Below are 25,469 nucleotides of genomic sequence, written 5' to 3'. Positions count from 1 at the left end.
TTCAGGATGTAACTCAGGATCAGTAATGTAATGTATGTACACAGTGACTGCACAAGCAGAATAGTGAGTGCAGCTCTGGAGTATAATACAGGATGTAACTCAGGATCAGTAATCTAATGTATGTACACAGTGACTGCACAAGCGGAATAGTGAGTGCAGCTCTGGAGTATAATACAGGATATAACTCAGGATCAGTAATGTAATGTATGTACACAGTGACTGCACCAGCAGAATAGTGAGTGCAGCTCTGGAGTATAATACAGGATGTAACTCAGGATCAGTAATGTAATGTATGTACACAGTGACTGCACCAGCAGAATAGTGAGTGCAGCTCTGGAGTATATTACAGTATGTAACTCAGGATCAGTAATGTAATGTATGTACACAGTGACTGCACCAGAAGAATAGAGAGTGCAGCTCTGGAGTATAATACAGGATGTAACTCAGGATCAGTAAAGTAATGTATGTACACAGTGACTGCACCAGCTGAATAGTGAGTGCAGCTCTGGAGTATAATACAGGATGTAACTCAGGATCAGTAATGTAATGTTTGTACACAGTGACTGCACCAGGAGAATAGTGAGTGCAGCTCTGGAGTATAATACAGGATGTAACTCAGGATCAGTAATGTAATGTATGTACACAGTGACTCCAGCAGAATAGTGAGTGCAGCTCTGGAGTATAATAAAGATGTAACTCAGGATCAGTAATGTAATGTATGTACACAGTGACTCCAGCAGAATAGTGAATGCAGCTCTGGACTATAATACAGGGTGTAACTCAGGATCAGTAATGTAATGTATGTACACAGTGACTCCAGCAGAATAGTGAGTGCAGCTCTGGAGTATAATACAGGATGTAACTCAGGATCAGTAATGTAATGTATGTACACAGTGACTCCAGCAGAATAGTGAGTGCAGCTCTGGAGTATAATACAGGATATAACTCAGGATCAGTAATGTAATGTATGTACACAGTGACTCCAGCAGAATAGTGAGTGCAGCTCTGGAGTATAATACAGGATGTAACTCAGGATCAGTAATGTAATGTACATACACAGTGACTCCAGCAGAATAGTGAATGCAGCTCTGGAGTATAATACAGGATGTAACTCAGGATCAGTAATGTAATGTATGTACACAGTGACTGCACCAGCAGAATAGTGAGTGCAGCTCTGGAGTATAATACAGGATGTAACTCAGGATCATTAATGTAATGTATGTACACAGTGACTGCACCAGCAGAATAGTGAGTGCAGCTCTGGAGTATAATACAGGATGTAACTCAGGATCAGTAATGTAATGTATGTACACATTGACTGTACCAGCAGAATAGTGAGTGCTGCTCTGGAGTATAATACAGGATGTAACTCAGGATCAGTAATGTAATATATGTACACAGTGACTGCACCAGCAGAATAGTGAGTGCAGCTCTGGAGTATAATACAGGATGTAACTCAGGATCAGTAATGTAATGTTTGTACACAGTGACTGCACCAGCAGAATAGTGAGTGCAGCTCTGGAGTATAATACAGGATGTAACTCAGGATCAGTAATGTAATGTATGTACACAGTGACTGCACAAGCAGAATAGTGAGTGCAGCTCTGGAGTATAATACAGGATGTAACTCAGGATCAGTAATGTAATGTATGTACACAGTGACTGCACAAGCAGAATAGTGAGTGCAGCTCTGGAGTATAATACAGGATGTAACTCAGGATCAGTAATGTAATGTATGTACACAGTGACTGCACCAGCAGAATAGTGAGTGCAGCTCTGGAGTATAATTCAGGATGTAACTCAGGATCAGTAATGTAATGTATGTACACAGTGACTGCACAAGCAGAATAGTGAGTGCAGCTCTGGAGTATAATACAGGATGTAACTCAGGATCAGTAATGTAATGTATGTACACAGTGACTGCACAAGCAGAATAGTGAGTGCAGCTCTGGAGTATAATACAGGATGTAACTCAGGATCAGTAATGTAATGTATGTACACAGTGACTGCACCAGCAGGATAGTGAGTGCAGCTCTGGAGTATAATACAGGATGTAACTCAGGATCAGTAATGTAATGTATGTACACAGTGACTGCACCAGCAGAATAGTGAGTGCAGCTCTGGAGTATATTACAGTATGTAACTCAGGATCAGTAATGTAATGTATGTACACAGTGACTGCACCAGAAGAATAGAGAGTGCAGCTCTGGAGTATAATACAGGATGTAACTCAGGATCAGTAAAGTAATGTATGTACACAGTGACTGCACCAGCTGAATAGTGAGTGCAGCTCTGGAGTATAATACAGGATGTAACTCAGGATCAGTAATGTAATGTTTGTACACAGTGACTGCACCAGGAGAATAGTGAGTGCAGCTCTGGAGTATAATACAGGATGTAACTCAGGATCAGTAATGTAATGTATGTACACAGTGACTCCAGCAGAATAGTGAGTGCAGCTCTGGAGTATAATAAAGATGTAACTCAGGATCAGTAATGTAATGTATGTACACAGTGACTCCAGCAGAATAGTGAATGCAGCTCTGGACTATAATACAGGGTGTAACTCAGGATCAGTAATGTAATGTATGTACACAGTGACTCCAGCAGAATAGTGAGTGCAGCTCTGGAGTATAATACAGGATGTAACTCAGGATCAGTAATGTAATGTATGTACACAGTGACTCCAGCAGAATAGTGAGTGCAGCTCTGGAGTATAATACAGGATATAACTCAGGATCAGTAATGTAATGTATGTACACAGTGACTCCAGCAGAATAGTGAGTGCAGCTCTGGAGTATAATACAGGATGTAACTCAGGATCAGTAATGTAATGTACGTACACAGTGACTCCAGCAGAATAGTGAATGCAGCTCTGGAGTATAATACAGGATGTAACTCACGATCAGTAATGTAATGTATGTACACAGTGACTGCACCAGCAGAATAGTGAGTGCAGCTCTGGAGTATAATACAGGATGTAACTCAGGATCATTAATGTAATGTATGTACACAGTGACTGCACCAGCAGAATAGTGAGTGCAGCTCTGGAGTATAATACAGGATGTAACTCAGGATCAGTAATGTAATGTATGTACACATTTACTGTACCAGCAGAATAGTGAGGGCAGCTCTGGAGTATAATATAGGTTGTAACTCAGGATCAGTAATGTAATGTATGTACACAGTGACTGCACCAGCAGCATAGTGAGTGCAGCTCTGGGGTATAATACAGGAGGTACCTCAGGATCAGTAATGTAATGTATGTACACAGTGACTGCACCAGCCGAATACTGAGTGCAGCTCTGGAGTATAATACAGGATGTAACTCAGGATCAGTAATGTAATGTATGTACACAGTGACTGCACCAGCAGAAGAGTGAGTGCAGCTCTGGAGTGTAACACAGGATGTAACTCAGGATCAGTAATGTAATGTATGTACACAGTGACTGCACCAGCAGAATAGTGAGTGCAGCTCTGGAGTATAATACAGGATGTAACTCAGGATCAGTAATGTAATGTATGTACACAGCGACTGCACCTGCAGAATAGTGAGTGCAGCTCTGGGGTATAATACAGGATGTAGCTCGGGATTAGTAATCTAATGTATGTACACAGTGACTGCACCAGCAGAATAGTGAGTGCAGCTCTGGGGTATAATACAGGATGTAACTCAGGATCAGTAATGTAATATATGTACACAGTGACTGCACCAGCAGAATAGTGAATGCAGCTCTGGAGTATAATACAGGATGTAACTCAGGATCAGTAATGTAATGTATGTACACAGCGACTGCACCTGCAGAATAGTGAGTGCAGCTCTGGGGTATAATACAGGATGTAGCTCGGGATTAGTAATCTAATGTATGTACACAGTGACTTCACCAGCAGAATAGTGAGTGCAGCTCTGGGGTATAATACAGGATGTAACTCAGGATCAGTAATGTAATGTATGTACACAGTGACTGCACCAGCAGAATAGTGAGTGCAGCTCTGGAGTATAATACAGGATATAACTCAGGATCAGTAATGTAATGTATCTACACAGTGACTGCACCAGCAGAATAGTGAGTGCAGCTCTGGAGTATAATACAGGATGTAACTCTGGATCAGTAATGTAATGTATCTACACAGTGACTGCACCAGCAGAATAGTGAGTGCTGCTCTGGAGTATAATACAGGATGTAACTCAGGATCAGTAATGTAATATATGTACACAGTGACTGCACCAGCAGAATAGTGAGTGCAGCTCTGGAGTATAATACAGGATGTAACTCAGGATCAGTAATGTAATGTATGTACACAGTGACTGCACCAGCAGAATAGTAAATGCAGCTCTGGAGTATAATACAGGATGTAACTCAGGATCAGTAATGTAATGTTTGTACACAGTGACTGCACCAGCAGAATAGTGAGTGCAGCTCTGGAGCATAATACAGGATGTAACTCAGGATCAGTAATGTAATGTATGTACACAGTGACTGCACAAGCAGAATAGTGAGTGCAGCTCTGGAGTATAATACAGGATGTAACTCAGGATCAGTAATGTAATGTATGTACACAGTGACTGCACAAGCAGAATAGTGAGTGCAGCTCTGGAGTATAATACAGGATGTAACTCAGGATCAGTAATGTAATGTATGTACACAGTGACTGCACCAGCAGAATAGTGAGTGCAGCTCTGTAGTATAATACAGGATGTAACTCAGGATCAGTAATGTAATGTATGTACACAGTGACTGCACAAGCAGAATAGTGAGTGCAGCTCTGGAGTATAATACAGGATGTAACTCACGATCAGTAATGTAATGTATGTACACAGTGACTGCACAAGCAGAATAGTGAGTGCAGCTCTGGAGTATAATACAGGATGTAACTCAGGATCAGTAATGTAATGTATGTACACAGTGACTGCACCAGCAGAATAGTGAGTGCAGCTCTGGAGTATAATACAGGATGTAACTCAGGATCAGTAATGTAATGTATGTACACAGTGACTGCACCAGCAGAATAGTGAGTGCAGCTCTGGAGTATATTACAGGATGTAACTCAGGATCAGTAATGTAATGTATGTACACAGTGACTGCACCAGAAGAATAGAGAGTGCAGCTCTGGAGTATAATACAGGATGTAACTCAGGATCAGGAAAGTAATGTATGTACACAGTGACTGCACCAGCTGAATAATGAGTGCAGCTCTGGAGTATAATACAGGATGTAACTCGGGATCAGTAATGTAATGTTTGTACACAGTGACTGCACCAGGAGAATAGTGAGTGCAGCTCTGGAGTATAATACAGGATGTAACTCAGGATCACTAATGTAATGTATGTACACAGTGACTCCAGCAGAATAGTGAGTGCAGCTCTGGAGTATAATAAAGATGTAACTCAGGATCAGTAATGTAATGTATTTACACAGTGACTCCAGCAGAATAGTGAATGCAGCTCTGGACTATAATACAGGGTGTAACTCAGGATCAGTAATGTAATGTATGTACACAGTGACTCCAGCAGAATAGTGAGTGCAGCTCTGGAGTATAATACAGGATGTAACTCAGGATCAGTAATGTAATGTATGTACACAGTGACTCCAGCAGAATAGTGAGTGCAGCTCTGGAGTATAATACAGGATATAACTCAGAATCAGTAATGTAATGTACGTACACAGTGACTCCAGCAGAATAGTGAATGCAGCTCTGGAGTATAATACAGGATGTAACTCAGGATCAGTAATGTAATGTATGTACACAGTGACTGCACCAGCAGAATAGTGAGTGCAGCTCTGGAGTATAATACAGGATGTAACTCAGGATCAGTAATGTAATGTATGTACACAGTGACTGCACCAGCAGAATAGTGAGTGCAGCTCTGGAGTATAATACAGGATGTAACTCAGGATCAGTAATGTAATGTATGTACACAGTGACTGCACCAGCAGAATAGTGAGTACAGCTCTGGAGTATAATACAGGATGTAACTCAGGATCAGTAATGTAATGTATGTACACAGTGACTGCACCAGCAGAATAGTGAGTGCAGCTCTGGAGTATAATTCAGGTTCAGTAATGTAATGTATGTACACAGTGACTGCACCAGCAGAATAGTGAGTGCAGCTCTGGGGTATAATACAGGATGTAACTCAGGATCAGTAATGTAATGTATGTACACAGTGACTACAACAGCAGAATAGTGAGTGCAGCTCTGGAGTATAATACAGGATGTAACTCAGGATCAGTAATGTAATGTATGTACACAGTGACTGCACCAGCAGAATAGTGAGTGCAGCTCTGGAGTATAATACAGGATGTAACTCAGGATCAGTAATGTAATGTATGTACACAGTGACTGCACCAGCAGAATAGTGAGTGCAGCTCTGGAGTATAATACAGGATGTAACTCAGGATCAGTAATGTAATGTATGTACACAGTGACTGCACCAGCAGAATAGTGAGTGCAGCTCTGGAGTATAATACAGGAGGTAACTCAGGATCAGTAATGTAATGTATGTACACAGTGACTGTACCAGCAGAATAGTGAGTGCAGCTCTGGGGTATAATACAGGATGTAACTCAGGATCAGTAATGTAATGTATGTACACAGTGACTGCACCAGCAGAATAGTGAGTGCAGCTCTGGAGTATAATACAGGATGTAACTCAGGATCAGTAATGTAATGTATGTACACTGTGACTGCTCCAGCAGAATAGTGAGTGCAGCTCTGGAGTATAATACAGGAGGTAACTCAGGATCAGTAATGTAATGTATGTTCACAGTGACTGCACCAGCAGAATAGTGAGTGCTACTCTGGAGTATAATACAGGATGTAACTCAGGATCAGTAATGTAATGTATGTACACAGTGACTGTACCAGCAGAATAGTGAGTGCAGCTCTGGGGTATAATACAGGATGTAACTCAGGATCATTAATGTAATGTATGTACACAGTGACTGCACCAGCAGAATAGTGATTGCAGCTCTGGGGTATAATACAGGATGTAACTCAGGATCAGTAATGTAATGTATGTACACAGTGACTACACCAGCAGAATAGTGAGTACAGCTCTGGAGTATATTACAGGAGGTAACTCAGGATCAGTAATGTAATGTATGTACACAGTGACTACACCAGCAGAATAGTAAGTGCAGCTCTGGAGTATAATACAGGATGTAACTCAGGATCAGTAATGTAATGTATGTACACAGTGACTACACCAGCAGAATAGTAAGTGCAGCTCTGGAGTATAATACAGGATGTAACTCAGGATCAGTACAGGATCAGTAATGTAATGTATGTACACAGTGACTACACCAGCAGAATAGTGAGTACAGCTCTGAGGTATAATACAAGAGGTAACTCAGGATCAGTGATGTAATGTATGTACACAGTGACTCCACCAGCAGAATAGTGAGTGCAGCTCTGGAATATAATACAGGATGTAACTCAGGATCAGTAATGTAATGTATGTATACAGTGACTCCACCAGCAGAATAGTGAGTGCAGCTCTGGTGTATAATACAGGATGTAACTCAGGATCAGTAATGTAATGTATGTACACTGTGACTGCACCAGCAGAATAGTGAGTGCAGCTCTGGTGTATAATACAGGATGTAACTCAGGATCAGTAAAGTAATGTATGTACACAGTGACTGCACCAGCTGAATAGTGAGTGCAGCTCTGGAGTATAATACAGGATGTAACTCAGGATCAGTAATGTAATGTTTGTACACAGTGACTGCACCAGGAGAATAGTGAGTGCAGCTCTGGAGTATAATACAGGATGTAACTCAGGATCAGTAATGTAATGTATGTACACAGTGACTGCACCAGCAGAATAGTGAGTGCAGCTCTGGAGTATAATACAGGATGTAACTCAGGATCAGTAATGTAATGTATGTACACAGTGACTCCAGCAGAATAGTGAGTGCAGCTCTGGAGTATAATAAAGATGTAACTCAGGATCAGTAATGTAATGTATGTACACAGTGACTCCAGCAGAATAGTGAATGCAGCTCTGGACTATAATACAGGGTGTAACTCAGGATCAGTAATGTAATGTATGTACACAGTGACTCCAGCAGAATAGTGAGTGCAGCTCTGGAGTATAATACAGGATGTAACTCAGGATCAGTAATGTAATGTATGTACACAGTGACTCCAGCAGAATAGTGAGTGCAGCTCTGGAGTATAATACAGGATATAACTCAGGATCAGTAATGTAATGTATGTACACATTGACTCCAGCAGAATAGTGAGTGCAGCTCTGGAGTATAATACAGGATGTAACTCAGGATCAGTAATGTAATGTACGTACACAGTGACTCCAGCAGAATAGTGAATGCAGCTCTGGAGTATAATACAGGATGTAACTCAGGATCAGTAATGTAATGTATGTACACAGTGACTGCACCAGCAGAAAAGTGAGTGCAGCTCTGGAGTATAATACAGGATGTAACTCAGGATCAGTAATGTAATGTATGTACACAGTGACTGCACCACCAGAATAGTGAGTGCAGCTCTGGAGTATAATACAGGATGTAACTCAGGATCAGTAATGTAATGAATGTACACAGTGACTGCACCAGCAGAATAGTGAGTAGAGCTCTGGAGTATAATACAGGATGTAACTCAGGATCAGTAATGTAATGTATGTACACAGTGACTGCACCAGCAGAATAGTGAGTGCAGCTCTGGAGTATAATTCAGGTTCAGTAATGTAATGTATGTACACAGTGACTGCACCAGCAGAATAGTGAGTGCAGCTCTGGGGTATAATACAGGATGTAACTCAGGATCAGTAATGTAATGTATGTACACAGTGACTACACCAGCAGAATAGTGAGTACAGCTCTGGAGTATAATACAGGATGTAACTCAGGATCAGTAATGTAATGTATGAACACAGTGACTGCACCAGCAGAATAGTGAGTGCAGCTCTGGAGTATAATACAGGATGTAACTCAGGATCAGTAATGTAATGTATGTACACAGTGACTGCACCAGCAGAATAGTGAGTGCAGCTCTGGAGTATAATACAGGATGTAACTCAGGATCAGTAATGTAATGTATGTACACAGTGACTGCACCAGCAGAATAGTGAGTACAGCTCTGGAGTATAATACAGGATGTAACTCAGGATCCGTAATGTAATGTATGTACACAGTGACTGCACCAGCAGAATAGTGAGTGCAGCTCTGGAGTATAATTCAGGTTCAGTAATGTAATGTATGTACACAGTGACTGCACCAGCAGAATAGTGATTGCAGCTCTGGGGTATAATACAGGATGTAACTCAGGATCAGTAATGTAATGTATGTACACAGTGACTACACCAGCAGAATAGTGAGTACAGCTCTGGAGTATAATACAGGATGTAACTCAGGATCAGTAATGTAATGTATGTACACAGTGACTGCACCAGCAGAATAGTGAGTGCAGCTCTGGAGTATAATACAGGATGTAACTCAGGATCAGTAATGTAATGTATGTACACAGTGACTGCACCAGCAGAATAGTGAGTACAGCTCTGGAGTATAATACAGGATGTAACTCAGGATCAGTAATGTAATGTATGTACACAGTGATTGCACCAGCAGAATAGTGAGTGCAGCTCTGGAGTATAATTCAGGATCAGTAATGTAATGTATGTACACAGTGACTGCACCAGCAGAATAGTGAGTGCAGCTCTGGGGTATAATACAGGATGTAACTCAGGATCAGTAATGTAATGTATGTACACAGTGACTACACCAGCAGAATAGTGAGTACAGCTCTGGAGTATAATGCAGGAGGTAACTCAGGATCAGTAATGTAATGTATGTACACAGTAACTGCACCAGCAGAATAGTGAGTGCAGCTCTGGAGTATAATACAGGATCAGTAATGTATGTACACAGTGACTGCACCAGCAGAATAGTGAATGCAGCTCTGGGTTATAATACAGGATCAGTAATGTAATGTATGTACACAGTGACTCCACCAGCAGAATAGTGAGTGATGCTCTGGAGTATAATACAGGATCAGTAATGTAATGTATGTACACAGTGACTCTACCAGAAGAATAGTGAGTGCAGCTCTGGAGTATAATATAGGATGTAACTCAGGATCAGTAATGTAATGTAGGTACACAGTGACTGCACCAGCAGAATAGTGAGTGCAGCTCTGGAGTATAATGCAGGATGTAACTCAGGATCAGTAATGTAATGTATGTACACAGTGACTACACCAGCAGAATAGTGAGTACAGCTCTGGAGTATAATACAGGAGGTAACTCAGGATCAGTAATGTAATGTATGTAATGTATGTACACAGTGACAGCACCAGCAGAATAGTGAGTGCAGCTCTGGAGTATAAAGCAGGATGTAACTCAGGATCAGTAATGTAATGTATGTACACAGTGACTACACCAGCAGAATAGTAAGTGCAGCTCTGGAGTATAATACAGGATGTAACTCAGGATCAGTACAGGATCAGTAATGTAATGTATGTACACAGTGACTACACCAGCAGAATAGTGAGTACAGCTCTGAGGTATAATACAAGAGGTAACTCAGGATCAGTAATGTAATGTATGTACACAGTGACTCCACCAGCAGAATAGTGAGTGCAGCTCTGGAGTATAATACAGGATGTAACTCAGGATCAGTAATGTAATGTATGTATACAGTGACTCCACCAGCAGAATAGTGAGTGCAGCTCTGGTGTATAATACAGGATGTAACTCAGGATCAGTAATGTAATGTATGTACACAGTGACTGCACCAGCAGAATAGTGAGTGCAGCTCTGGTGTATAATACAGGATGTAACTCAGGATCAGTAATGTAATGTATGTACACAGTGACTACACCAGCAGAATAGTGAGTGCAGCTCTGGAGTATAATACAGGATGTAACTCAGGATCAGTAATGTAATGTATGTACACAGTGACTACACCAGCAGAATAGTAAGTGCAGCTCTGGAGTATAATACAGGATGTAACTCAGGATCAGTACAGGATCAGTAATGTAATGTATGTACACAGTGACTACACCAGCAGAATAGTGAGTACAGCTCTGAGGTATAATACAAGAGGTAACTCAGGATCAGTAATGTAATGTATGTACACAGTGACTCCACCAGCAGAATAGTGAGTGCAGCTCTGGAGTATAATACAGGATGTAACTCAGGATCAGTAATGTAATGTATGTACACAGTGACTGCACCAGCAGAATAGTGAGTGCAGCTCTGGTGTATAATACAGGATGTAACTCAGGATCAGTAATGTAATGTATGTACACAGTGACTACACCAGCAGAATAGTGAGTGCAGCTCTGGAGTATAATACAGGAGGTAACTCAGGATCAGTAATGTAATGTATGTACACAGTGACTGTACCAGCAGAATAGTGAGTGCAGCTCTGGAGTATAATACAGGATATAACTCAGGATCAGTAATGTAATGTATGTACACAGTGACTGCGCCAGCAGAATAGTGAGTGCAGCTCTGGAGTATAATACAGGATGTAACTCAGGATCAGTACAGGATATCCCATGCTTGTGTCTACAAATTTCTTAAAATAGAGAAATTAAATTATTACAAAAGCATAATTTGTTTTGCTGCAGTTGTGATCGTCTTATATAAGTTTATTCCTATTTAGGTGCGGTCATAGACATTTACATTAGAAACTTATTGCGACACACATCAGATTATATATGATTACATTATAATAATAGACCGCGCACTATAATACTACGTGTTGTATAATGGTGATCTGATAAGTAAAGTACAAAGCCGACATCATTGCGGATTCATCTATTGTAATTCTATATCTTACGAGATGAGATGCAGAGAGATCCCGCAGGTGATGACGATCTCCAAGGACGCAGAAGAGCTGTAGATAAATGATGTGACGAGCAATGGATTATATGTCCTGCTGCTTGTAGGTGGGCAGTGCCAAGGACGGGCAGCGCAGCAATCTGGTAGGGCACCGGCCTTGTTTCTGGGTTGGGCACCTGAGCAGAATTGATTCTTTCTTTATGTTGACGTTGTTACTTTCTATCCTATTGGAGCTGATGTACATAATGCACCTACTTATTTGCTCTGTGCAGATTTATTAACGCCCCAGGCGTGATGATTATTATCTGTGAATGAAGCCAAGTGTCTCCTGTCTCCTCAGCCGTTCCTGCTCAGGATTTCCAGGTGCTGAATATTTGTTCTTCTTGTTCCTGTATCCGGATCCGGCTGTGTATACTTGTGTATCAGATTATCTATGTCTTCTTAGTATTTGGTGCCTGATAACTTCCAAACGTTCCCTGTCTGACCATCATGAACATCTTGATACCTGGTTACCACCTTATAGTAGAAAAAGGAAGAGAAAATATCTACATCCGCTCACCAATCCCAAGGTAGATAATCAGCTTCACAAGTGCGGTGCACGGACAAAAAGTGTGCGCCTATTCCCAAATAATAGCACAAGATTAGAGGTTCCAGCTTTAAAACTTAATTTTAGTGTAACTGCTGTAAAAAGTATAAAGATTGAACTAAAATAATCCAGAAACACTTTTCTTATGCATTTCGACACCCATATAGGGCTCTCAATCATAGCACTGTAACAGCAAGTAGCTTAAGGGGTTTGTCCAGTGTTATCACGAAAATCTGCAGCCATTCTATGTGACTTATGTGACATAAGTTTGAAAGTTTTCTCTGCGGATGTTGGAACCTCCAAACTTCTCCTACATTTACTACCTCACAGTGCCTGTCCTCTGTAACTTCAGGGTTCTCTTCACTAGGACTGAGCTGGGAGGCTTTCAAGACCTTCTCTGTGTCTCTTCTCTGTCCGGCAGTGTAGGACTCTTTTCACTCTGAAGTGGCCACATTCTCTTCCTCTCTTGGCATTCTGGTTCTCCAATCCCAGATCCTTGGTCACCAATCAGTATTTCCTCTGTCCCCTCCATCGCCACAATCAAAAGGTACTTGGAGATGGACCGGGCACAGTTCTGGATGAGAAGTGCCGATGTCTGATGCTGATAGTTTCTTCTTGGCATCCACTGCACTCAACGTGCCCTATTCAAGGATTACATGTGTAATTTATAATAATTTGCAGAAAAATATAGGGTAAAGCAGAGACCAGAAAGTTCTAGATGATTCCCAGCATTGATGTCAAACCAGGACATGGAGGTTCAGCGGTGAGAGACACAGATCTCTCTGCTTCGTTATTCCTTTCAATAACTCTAACGTGGTGTAACTTTGGTCTGCTAGACAAATTAGCTTCAGCAGAGCCTGTTGCCGCTTCACTAAGGCAGTACTGCAGAGCTTCCAGCTTCCGGCTGATGTGGACGACATGCTCTGAAATAGAACATCAGAGATGGAGGATGAGGAGGAGCAGGAGGGGGTGCATGAACTGGTGTAGGAGGTGGAGGAAACCCTGATCAATGTTTGGCCAGCATTCCTCGATGTCGGGAGCACATGTGCCGTGCCAGGATGGGATTGAGACCCAGCATCCACAATGTTCACCCAGTGTGCCATCAAGAAAATGTAGCATCCCTGGCCACAAGCGATTGTCCACGTGTCGGTCGTTAATTGGACAATCCCAGTAAGTGCATTGGTAAGGGCACTGGTGATGTTCCTGGACATGTGATGGTACAGGGAGCGGACGCCATACTGGGAGAAATAGTGGCGGCTGAGGGCAGAGTACGAAAGGACCAAATTTCTACACCTGTACCAGGAAAATTTTTGTTTTTATTTCAAACTAACAAAATTCCACACAAACCAAGTTGTACAGTATATATGGCAATAGTTAATTTTTGGAACAAAAATATTTTGTCAACTATAACAGGCCAGGCGGCTTTAAAAATTTTAAACCACCGTAATTTTGCACAAAGCACGTTAAACTGTATGGATGACTAATTGAATCCAGAAAAAAAAATTGAACGTAAATATTTTGAAAGTATAGTTGATGTACTCCTACAATCATAAAGACTTTACAGAAAGTGCAAAGTCAGGAAAAACTTATAAGGAGGGTAATACGGTATTCCTCTTCAGGTGTCCGCTTCTTCTTCCACTTCCTCGGGAGACTGGGAGAACTGCCTCCACCTGCTTCCTGGAGCCTAATTCCCAGTTGCCTGGGCTGTAAGTGACCCAGCTTCAGGTACTGCCAGAGCCCCCGACAAAATGTATCCCCTGCACCATCACCTGCTCACGCATAGGAGGTGGGGAACCCCAAGGACAGGCCAATGTCTAGATGGTGGTAGCCCCATCTCAAGCCGCCTCAAGGAGTCTCTCCCAGGTCCGTTCATTTCTTAAGAAGGGTTTTTCCTGCTCCCTTCCTTCAAGGATCACACTCACCGCATACCAGCGATGTTGACCCTCCATTTTGAAGAATGTGACCCTGGTTTCAGCTGTCAGCTCTTACAGCCTTCGAAGCAACTGTTCTGTCTCTACTGCCCTCTGGTTGATCGAGATGTGATGATGGGTCCCAAACTCTTCTATGGACCCCCATCTTCGCTGCCGGTCGTCTGTACGATTTCCCCCCCGGGATGCCAACTATTGGTACCTTGTGGCTAGTGGTCCCACATTTCTCCAGCCCTGGTCCTGGCTCGCCTCCTTATCTCTTCCGACCAGCCAAGACCCCGCAGTCTGCTCACCAGTTACTGGATCCTGGCTCCCCTGTCCACAGTCCACAAGAACCCCAGCGATGAAGGCTGCGGCCTGGGTTCAGGCCTTGGTTCTGGGAAAGCAGACATTTCTGGACCACAAGCTCCTGCCATCTTTGCTGTTGCGCCAGCTTGGTCTGGCTCCGATATGCCTCTGGTCACTTCCTCGGTAGTCTTGTAGGGATTCTGCCATATTTGTCGCTTTGTCACCCACTATGCATGTTACACTGTTTGGATGACTAATTGAATGCAGAAAAAAAAATTATTGGAAATATTTTGAAAGCGTAGTTGATGTACTCGTACACTCATAAAGGCTTTGCAGAATGTTTAAAGCAAGGAAAAAATTATAAGGATGGTTGCCACACACGAAGATGGCGCACATGGTTCGTGGACCCACTGTGCCACGAACCAGACTTTCCATGGAGGGGTGTAACTAAGCAGCTACCTCGGTGTTCACTGGAGTCTTTAGTGGTGAGGTCATGTGGCATGTAGCTGCCAGGTACCACACCAGGGTGGCATCTGGTTGCAGCTGACCCTGAGGATCAGAGACAATAATTTGGATAGAGAGTCCTAGACAGTACAGGACAGCATCTTGGGACAATAACAGACTATGCAGTTTCTGGATAGCAGACAAGACAGCCACTGGGACAGGTACAGACACACATCTCATGAAACTGTTCAGGTACTGCCGATACGGCCACAACGTACAGATACCGAAGCCGCAGCTGGAGCAGTGAGTACTTCGGTGCCCCTGCATGGAGGAAGGAGGGGAACCATGCCAAGTTTTTGGTCTCACCCACTACAACAGTCATCCATAGACCTCTGAAAGGCAACAACTGTTGGGCCTCATTCAAACTCATAAAGGCTTTGCACAAAATACAAAGTCAGGAAAAAATTATAAGGAGGGTAACACAGTAATCCCCTTCAGGTGTCCGTTTCTTCTTCTCCTTCCTAGGGAGGCTGGGGGGAATGCCTCCACCTGCTTCCTGGAGCCCGATTCCCAGGTGCCTGGGCTGCTGTAAGTGACCTGGCTTTCAGTCGTGACGGAGCCACCGACATGTAGAAATGGGCAACAGCCCCCTCTGTCACCTGAACCATCACCTGCTCCCGCATAGGCAGTGAAGAATCCCAAGGACAGTACGATCTCTTGGGGGTGGTAGTAGCCCCGTCTCGAGCCGCCTCAAGGAGCCTCTTCCAGGCCCGTTCCTTCCTAAAGAAGGGTTCATCCTGCTCCCTTCCTTCTCGGATCACACCCACTGCATACCAGCGATGTTGCCCCTCCATTTTGTGGATTGTGACCCTGGTTCCAACCATCAGCTCTTGCAGCCTTCGAGACAAGTGTTCCGTCTCTTCTGCACTCTGGTTGAATGAGATGTGATAGCAGGTCTCAAACTCTTAGATGGTCAACTTCTCCAATGCCGGTCGTCTGTAACGACCTACACCTGGGATGCCAACTGTCGGTACCTTGTGGTTAGCGGGCCCAATAGCATTTTTCCAGACCGTGTCCTGGCTCGCCTCCTTGTCTCTTCCGACCAGCCTAGACCCCGCAGTCCGCTCACAAATTCCTGGATCCTGGCTCTCCTGTCCACAGTCCGTAAGAACCCCAGCGGTGAAGGCTGAGACCTGTTTCAGGATTTGGTGGTTCTGGGAAAACGGTCTAATCTAGACAACAGGCTCTTGCCAATTTTGCTGTTGCGCCAGTTTCCTCTGGCTCTAATATTCCTCCGGTCACTCCCTCGGGATTCTTTTTAAAGGGACCAAAAGTAATTGGACAATTGACTCCAAGGCTATTTCATGGACAGGTGTGGGCAATCCCTTCGTTATGTCATTCTCAATTAAGCAGATAAAAGGCCTGGAGTTGATTTGAGGTGTGGTGCTTGCATTTGGAAGGTTTTGCTGTGAAGTAAACATGCGGTCAAAGGAGCTCCCCATGCAGGTGAAACAAGCCATCCTTAAGCTGCAAAAACAGAAAAAAACCATCCGAGAAATTGCTACAATATTAAGAGTGGCAAAATCTACAGTTTGGTACATCCTGAGAAAGAAAGAAAGCACAGGTGAACTCATCAATGCAAAAAGACCTGGGCGCCCACGGAAGACAACAGTGGTGGATGATCGCAGAATAATCTCCATGGTGAAGAGAAACCCCTTCACAACAGCCAACCAAGTGAACAACACTCTCCAGGAGGTAGGCGTATCAATATCCAAATCTACCACAAAGAGAAGACTGCATGAAAGTAAATACAGAGGGTTCACTGCACGGTGCAAGCCACTCATAAGCATCAAGAAGAAAAAGGCTAGACTGGACTTTGCTAAAAAACATCTAAAAAAGCCAGCACAGTTCTGGAAGAACATTCTTTGGACAGATGAAACCAACATCAACCTCTACCAGAATGATGGAAAGAGAAAAGTATGGCGAAGGCGTGGTACAGCTCATGATCCAAAGCACACCACATCATCTGTAAAACACGGCAGAGGCAGTGTGATGGCTTGGGCATGCATGGCTGCCAGTGGCACTGGGTCACTAGTGTTTATTGATGATGTGACACAGGACAGAAGCAGCCGAATGAATTCTGATGTATTCAGAGCCATACTGTGTGCTCAGATCCAGCCAAATGCAGCCAAACTGATTGGTCGTCGTTTCATACTACAGATGGACAATGACCCAAAACATAAAGCCAATGCAACCCAGGAGTTTATTAAAGCAAAGAAGTGGAATATTCTTGAATGGCCAAGTCAGTCACCTGATCTCAACCCAATTGAGCATGCATTTCACTTGTTAAAGATTAAACTTCAGACAGAAAGGCCCACAAACAAACAGCTACTGAAAACCATCACAGTGAAGGCCTGGCAGAGCATCAAAAAGGAGGAAACACAGCGTCTGGTGATGTCCATGAGTTCAAGACTTCAGGCAGTCATTGCCAACATAGGGTTTTCAACCAAGTAGCAGAAATGAACATTTTATTTACAATTATTTAATCTGTCCAATTACTTTTGGTCCCTTTAAAAACAGGGTGGCACATGTTAAGGAGCTGAAACTCCTAAACCCTTCATCCAATTTTAATGTGGATACCCTCAAATGAAAGCTGAAAGTCTGAACTTCAACTACATCTGAATTGTTTTGTTTAAAATTCATTGTGGTAATATCTAGAACCAAAATTAGAAAAATGTTGTCTCTGTCCAATTATATATGGACCTAACTGTATATGCCAAAGAAATGTACCACAACGCAAGTAATACTCGATGGATCACAATATATTAAATTTCTTCACACAAAAAAAAAATCTACTGCTGCAGCTATATATTTAGCAACGGACTGCAAAGCACTAATCCCTGCCTAGAGACTGTATTCAGCTACTGTCCCTGCTCCTGCAACACTCTCTCCCTGCATTAAATGCAGAATGTATGCTATACAAAGAGCAAAGTACAGGATTAGCCCTGACAAGCCTGTTAGTATGTTGGTTCAGCTTCAGCACCAGTATCAATCGTTTAACTGTGCACACACGCCTGGACACGCGCTCTCTCCTTCCGATACAAAATGTCACAGAGCTGTTGAATTGCGTCAGTGTGCAGAGCGTGGTGGCACCTGTTCTTTTATAATCCCTGATGATGTCATACGGCCAGCCAATCACAGTAATGTCACTACCAAGATGGCTACGGCTTTACAGTGACTGGCAGGCGATCCCTGCATGCTTATTGGCTGTGTAACAAGCGCCAAACATGCGGCACAGGGATTCAAGCAGAATAGTTAGAATATTAATTGTTTTCTGCTCATTGCCAAGGATACTGGACAGTACGGGCAGTGCTTACAAATTCTTCTCTACTGATACTGTAAGCAGGAATCCCTGCACCTCTTTGCAGAGTCAAAGTATCGGAGAGCGCACAGTTTGGGCCAGTGGTGCAATGATGCTGTTTGTGTGAACTGTCAATCAAGAAGGAGCGCACTGTAACTCAGCAAACAAGAAGCATGGAGGTGGGCTCCTGAATGCAACCAAGGGACAAACCATAATGTGAGGCAGGTTCACCCATGAAACTATCCATCTATTAGGCTTTTTTGTGGATTACCAGGACTAATATGATAATGTGGTGCCCGTGTCTATAGCGCCACAAAATTCCTGCATCTGTAATATAATTCATATGTATTTCCAGCAATGGTGATGGATAAGTTCTCTGCTGTTTTCATTGCATACACATATTGTTACCCGATCCCTTACTGAAGGACTGTACACTTTTGACTAAACCAGGAAGTTGTGCACGATCCCTTAGAGAGGGGAGGAGGTGCTTCAGTGTGAGTTGTAGTGGGTGAGGGAAACAAGTAGCATCATGGAGGTCCTGGATGCTGAGACATGCTCTCTCTGCAAGGTCAAGCTGCACAAGGCAGGGTCCAGTCCCTGGAGCACAGAGACTTCCAGAGTCTGTGATAAACTGTGAGTCTGCTCGGTCTTCATATAACAAGCAGTGAAGTGTTTACCCAGGAGCTCAGCAACCGCATGGAGTCAAAGACACTGCTGCAAGAGAAAGTAAGTGTTCTGACAGGATTCATGTTGCCTGCTCGCTGGAAGGGATCACAGATTCAGTAACTGTTTACCTTGGACCCCTGGGGATCCATTGAATCGTCTACCAGAGGTATAAGTAGAAAAACCTACAAGAAGCAAAATGAAAATAAACCCTGCTGTAAATAAATTAAAAGCAAGTGCATTTAAATAAAATAGGGTTCTTAGTAACACTGTTTTTGATCAAAAATAGTATGAAAGCTATCCCACCAACGACAAGGTGAACCCATTCGGGAAAGAACCTACTCTGTCTAATATTAAAAACCTTACCATGTGTCAAAGTTGACCTCTGTGTGAATAAGGGCAGACTGAGGCTCCGGTCCCAAAGTGGGAACACAAGCCAAGGGAACCTTTTAAATGTATTATCCAGCTCTAGGAAGGAAGGCCACACCCAGGTTTGCACAGAATGCAAAATATACAAAGAAAAAACACAAAATTTGAGCTTGGTTTAAGCTGGTATACATGCAACACATAAGTGCATGTTTCACAATGGCCATAAATCAGAAAAACCTACAAGAAGCAAAATGAAAATAAACCCTGCTGTAAATAAATAAAAAGCAAGTGCATCTAAATAAAATAGGTATAATTAGCAGCAGGGAGGCTGCACAACCGTACAGCAGAGAGTCTGAACCCTCACCATGCAGGTCTGTCCAAACCTCTGTATGTGAATTGTACAGAAGCTATTGGAGCTGTGTGCTGAATCCCAGTAAAAGGTACAAACTAGTTATCACCCTGTCTGAAGCTGGTTATTTTCTGCTGCGCCATTCCTGCTCCCTCTCCCCTGGGAGCCAGTCCTGGTTGGGAAGGGTTAACCACCTGCCACTGCTCATCACCACCTAACTCCCAGGGTTCCTCATCAGTGCCCGGCCATACCAGGCCCAACATCCCAACTGGCGTCACAAAGCTTTTTATTATTTTATTCTTAAACCCTACAATTGATAAAGACTTATATGCACCCCTGGTCTGTCCATACCAGCACTCGGATCGCCGTGCACCAGTACCACCACCGCAGCGGCCCTGCCGGGTCGGTACAGTCTCTTTCCTGGCGTCACAAACAGGATCCTGTGTGCCTAAGGACCCTAACTCTTCTGAGGAACCGTTGTTTTGTTTCACATCCCTGCAAAAGTAAAGAGGTTCTGGTTATCAGCTGTGCATGCAGTGGCGGGACTCGTGGTGGGTGGAGCACTGCTAGCTCACACCGCTCAAGGTCCAGCTACCCGGGATCCCACTAGAAAGTGCATCAATGGAGTAAAGACCTAAATCAAAAGGAGAGGTGACTCACACCCCTGCAGGGGTTAACAAGTTCAGAAATGTCAAGTCCCAGCAACCCTAGTGGGGCCGCCGCTGCGGCTCCCATATTGCCGCTAACTATGCTTTATATACCGGTGCATCTCACAAAATTAGAATATCATCAAAAAGTTAATTTATTTCAGTTCTTCAATCCAAAAAGTGAAACTCCTATATTATATAGAGTCATTACACACAGAGGGATCTATTTCACGTGTTTATTTCTGTTAATGTTGATGATTATGGCTTACAGCCAATGAAAACACAAAAGTCATTATCTCAGTAAATTAGAATAATTAACAAAAACACCTGCAAAGGCTTCCTAAGCATTTAAAAAGGTCCCTTAGTCTGTTTCAGTAGGCTCCACAATCATGGGGAAGACTGCTGACTTGACAGATGTCCAGAAGGCAGTCATTGACACACTCCACAAGGTCCCAGAGTCTGGAGGAAGAGTGGAGAGGCCACAATCCAAGCTGCTGGAGGTCTAGTGTGAAGCTTCCACAATCAGTGATGGTTTGAGGAGCCATGTCATCTGCTGGTGTAGGTCCATTGTGCTTTATCAAGATCAAAGTCAGCTCAGCCGTCTACCAGGACACTTTAGAGCACTTCATGCTTCTCTCTGCCGACAAGCTTTATGGAGATGGAAATGTCATTCTCCAGCAGGACTTGGCCCCTGTCCACACTGCCAAAAGTACCAATACCTGGTTTACACACAACAGTATCACTGTGCTTGATTGACAGCAAACTCGCCTGACCTTAACCCCATAGAGAATCTATTATAGAGAATCTATGGGGTATTGTCAAGAGGAAGATGAGAGACCCCAGAGCCAACAATGCAGACGAGCTGAAGGCTGCTATCACAGCAACCTGGGCCTCCATAACACTTCAGCAGTGCCACAGGCTGATCGCCTCCATGCCACATTGCCGCATTGATGCAGTAATTGATGCCTAAGGAGCCCCGGCCAAGCATTGAGTGCATTTACTGAACATACATTTCAGTAGGACATTTCAAATTTTAAAATCATTTTTCAAGCTGTTGTTATAAAGTATTCTAATTTACTGAGATAATGACTTTTGTGTTTTCATTGGCTGTAAGCCATAATCATCAACATTAACAGGAATAAACACTTGAAATAGATCACTCTGTTTGTAATGACTCTATATGATACAGGTGCTTCTCATGAATTAGAATATCATCAACAAGTTAATTTATTTCACTTTTTCAATCCAAAAAGTGAAACTCATATATTATATAGAGGGCAGGTAAAGGGCATCCAACATAATATCCCCACCGCAGATCATCCACCTATCAAAGAAAGATACCGTCCCATACCTTCCGCTCATTATCAGTGTGCAAAAAGTATGCTAAAAGAAATTAAACAAGCAGGGGTAATCAGGGACAGCTGCAGTCCTTGGGCAGCTCCGCTGGTGATAGTTAGAAAAAAAGACGGTACAATGCGCATGTGCGTAGATTACAGAAAGGTTAACAAAATCACCCACAAAGACCGCTTACCCCCTACTGCGCATAGAGGAGTCTCTCGCAGCTTTAAAATTGGCTAGGTACGTCTCCACTCTAGACCTAACCAGCGAGTACTGGCAGGTTCCCGTGGCTGAGGCTGACAAAGAAAAGACTGCTTTCACTACTACTATGGGGCTATGTGAATTTAACTGTATGCCGTTTGGATTGTGTAATGCACACGGGACATTTCAGAGACTTATAGATTGTTGCCTTGGACATAAGAACTTTGAGATGGTGCTACTGTACTTGGATGATGTCATTGCATATTCCAGGACCTATGAAGAACACCTGCAACACCTGGCAGAGGTCTTTGAGGCGTTATCCAACTTCGGTTTAAAGGTAAAACCATCTAAATGCCATCTACTGAAGCCCAAAGTACAGTATTTAGTTCATGTCATTGGCGCAAAGGGAGTCGCACTAGACCCAGATAAAGTGACTGTTATCAGAGACTGGCATTTACCCATCACCATTAGAGAGGTCCGACAATTCATGGGGCTAGTGGGCTTCTATAGACGCTTTATTAAGGACTTTACTAAATTGGCAGCCCCCTACAAGACCTCCTGGTGGGCCAGTCCAAAAAGACAAGGAATAAGAGTCCACCAGTAGAGTGGGATGCTAGATTGGATGAGTCATTCAAGAGACTAAAGCAAGCACTCACCAGATGAGAAATTTTGGCATATCCAGACTATGATATGCCATTTATCCTCCACACCGATGCAAGCAACATTGGTCTAGGGGCTGTCCTATCTCAAGAACAGCATGTTAAAGAGAAAGTCATTGCCTATGTGAGTCGGAAGCTTCGTCCTACTGAGAGGAACTCTGCCAATTATATCTCCTTCAAACTAGAATTCTTGGCGATCGTTTGGGCAGCGACCGAGAGGTTTAAACACTATTTGGCCTCCTCCAAATTTACTATCTACACGGACAACAATCCCTTGACACATCTGGATACCGCCAGGCTCGGTGCCTTGGAAGAAAGATGGATGGCTCGGTTATAAACTACGAGTTTGTCATTGAATACAGAGCTGGTGTCAAAAATGCAAACGCAGATGCCTTGTCCCGCATGCCGAATCCCCTTTACTCAGAAGATGATCTGGCAGGCCTGGAGGAGATAGAGATGCCAGCATTCCACAGCTGTGATGTCTTCCAGGGCTCCAACCGTGTAACAGGGAGGAATCTAGCTGTCAAAGAAGTGTCCCTTAATCCGCCACCCCACCATGGTTGGGAAGAGACACAGAGCTGTGACTCGGCTATATGCATTGTCAGAGAACTCCTTGGTGCAGCAAATTCATCTCCAGCTCCCGATGCACCTGCAGACACCCAATAATTGTGGAAGGAGAGAAAGAATCTGTTGACTTATGAAGGCAAATTGGTCCAAAGAGCTATTTATCCACATACGCATTACCTGATATGGCAGATGGTGGTCCCAAGAAGAGCCCATGGTCCTAGAAGCTTATCACAATCAAGCTGGACACTTTGGGTGGAAAAAGCTAGAAGTCCTCCTCCGCGACCGTTTTTTCTGGCTTGGCATGAGACGGTCCATCGAAGAGTGGTGCAGAGAGTGCGGCCCATGTAATCTTAGAAGGAAGAATCCCACCAGTCAAAAGGCTCCCTTGCAGCCAGCCCATCATCACTAAGCAACCTCTGGAGTTAGTGGCCCTAGGCCATGTGCAACTATCGCAAGCCGATCAAGGTATAACTATGCTCTAACAATAGTCGACCATTATTCTCGCTTCCTAGTGGTCATTCCCGTGAAAGACCAAACAGCAAGAACCGCTGCAAAGGCATTCCAAGAGTATTTCTGTAGACCTCATGGATACCCAGAACAAGTGCTGACAGACAGAGGTCCAGCCTTTGAAGCAGAAGTCTTCCAGGAATTTTGCTCCATATACGGCTGTAGAAAGATCAGAACCATGCCATACCACCCACAAGGCAATGATCTATGCGAAGAATTTAATCATCTGGTCATCAATTTATTACAAATCCTACCATTGGAAGAAAAGAACCAATTGCCTGATTTGATAGAAATGTACAATCATATCCGAACCAGCTCAACAGGATATGCCCCAGCTTACCTGATGCATGCACAGCCAGGTGAACTCCCCATTGAACAATCACTCTCATCCCCTCTCACTGGAGGAGCGACTGCCTAGCATTAAAACTGCACAAGATGAAACTTGCAATAGGATGCAATTCACACACACTCGGGCACCGTGCCTGGTCAGCATCCTATTACATGCCCCTCCTATTCGATTAGGCGGGATGCCCGGCACCATATCCGTGCATCGCAGAGGTGCAAAGCCCCCACTCACAAGGTCACCATTATTGGGCCTGGCTGCGCCCTGGCAGATAAAAAAGTGTAAAAATATCATATGAGGTATTAGTTAATATTTTGGCCAAAATACGTAAGCTCGCAACCCAAACGTCAAGGGTCCTCACGATTTTGCGAGTTCCTACTCTATCAAGCAGCATAGCCAGAACAATAAACAGAATTTTTAAAAAAAGACACTGATTGGAGCACAGAAAGACAACTGCAGTATAAAAAGGTTCAGCAATGTGTAGAACAGAGTCTTGCTCAAGCTAGACAAAGACAGGAGAGGGACTTTAATAAACATGCGCTGGAAACCCCCTATCACAAGGTGAACAAGTGTTGAAGAAAAAGAGAAGAAACCGCAAGTTGCATGACCAGTGGGAGGCCCAGCCTTACAATATTCTACCATCTAATCATGACAACAGCAAAGTGTGTACCATCTTGTCACGCCAGGTGTGAGTGCTACACAGAGGGGAAAGGGAAAGGGAGCCTAGACACTAGGGAAAGGGGGAAGTGGTGACCTCTTAAGCTTGACTCGCGTCATCCTGTCTTCCCCTAACGACCCTATACAGCCTCCGCAGCTGTCGCCGATCACGTGCCTCACCCTTCTAAACCTGGTGTAAGGCTACAACTGGGGATGGAAGGAGATGACTGCTAGTCAACCTCTGCTAGAACTCTAAAGACATGAGGGAAAGACAGAAAGGGGAATAACGGCTTCGCTTTAGATGTACTCCAACAGTGCACACGGCCTCAAGACTCCAGAGAGGATTTGGTACTGCTTCAGCCAAGGTTCAATTACAAATGAGTATAACCAGTGACGCCAACCTGGACACACCAGGTATATATACACCTGGGCCAGGGGGGGGGAGTCGCTGGGTCCTAAAGACAGCTTCCTATTTAGGCAGCAGTCTGCAATGCCAAATGTCGAGATCTACTGCAAGCCACTGCAGGGCGACTGTCTGTCACTTCTGACACACCCGTGACAGTAACCCCCCCTATGAGTGGCCTCCGGACACTCAGGACCGGGTTTCTCAGGAAAAGAGGTGTGACAAAAGGGAACCAATCTGGGAGTGTTCACCTCTGATGCTGAAACCCACATCCTCTCCTCTGGACCATATGCTTTCCAGTGTACCTGGTATTGTAGCGAACGACATTGGAGACAAGAATCTACAAT

At 43.7% G+C, this 25,469-nt stretch overlaps 1 protein-coding gene across 4 annotated transcripts in view; it reads right to left on the bottom strand.

Annotated features, from left to right (window-relative positions):
- Nucleotides 1–25,469, bottom strand: part of LOC141171957 (chymotrypsin inhibitor-like) — a 349,651-nt gene that overhangs the window by 279,156 nt on the left and 45,026 nt on the right. Inside the window, exon 1 of one of the 4 annotated variants that reach the window (XM_073655686.1) lies at nt 11,811–12,189. The exons of 2 other annotated variants lie outside the window; for them this stretch is intronic. The gene's annotated coding sequence lies outside the window, so the exon portion shown is untranslated. Of the gene's footprint in view, nt 1–11,810; nt 12,190–25,469 lie in introns of those variants that run through there. One more of the 4 variants, XM_073655689.1, reaches the window with a different exon arrangement.

This window comes from Phyllobates terribilis, unplaced genomic scaffold (assembly GCF_046119375.1).
Source record: "Phyllobates terribilis strain yellow unplaced genomic scaffold, ASM4611937v1 Scaffold_12__6_contigs__length_324123572, whole genome shotgun sequence".
Taxonomy (NCBI): Eukaryota; Metazoa; Chordata; class Amphibia; order Anura; family Dendrobatidae; genus Phyllobates; species Phyllobates terribilis.
Note: the sequence above shows the minus strand (reverse complement) of the source record. Positions and strands in the feature narration are given on the sequence as shown.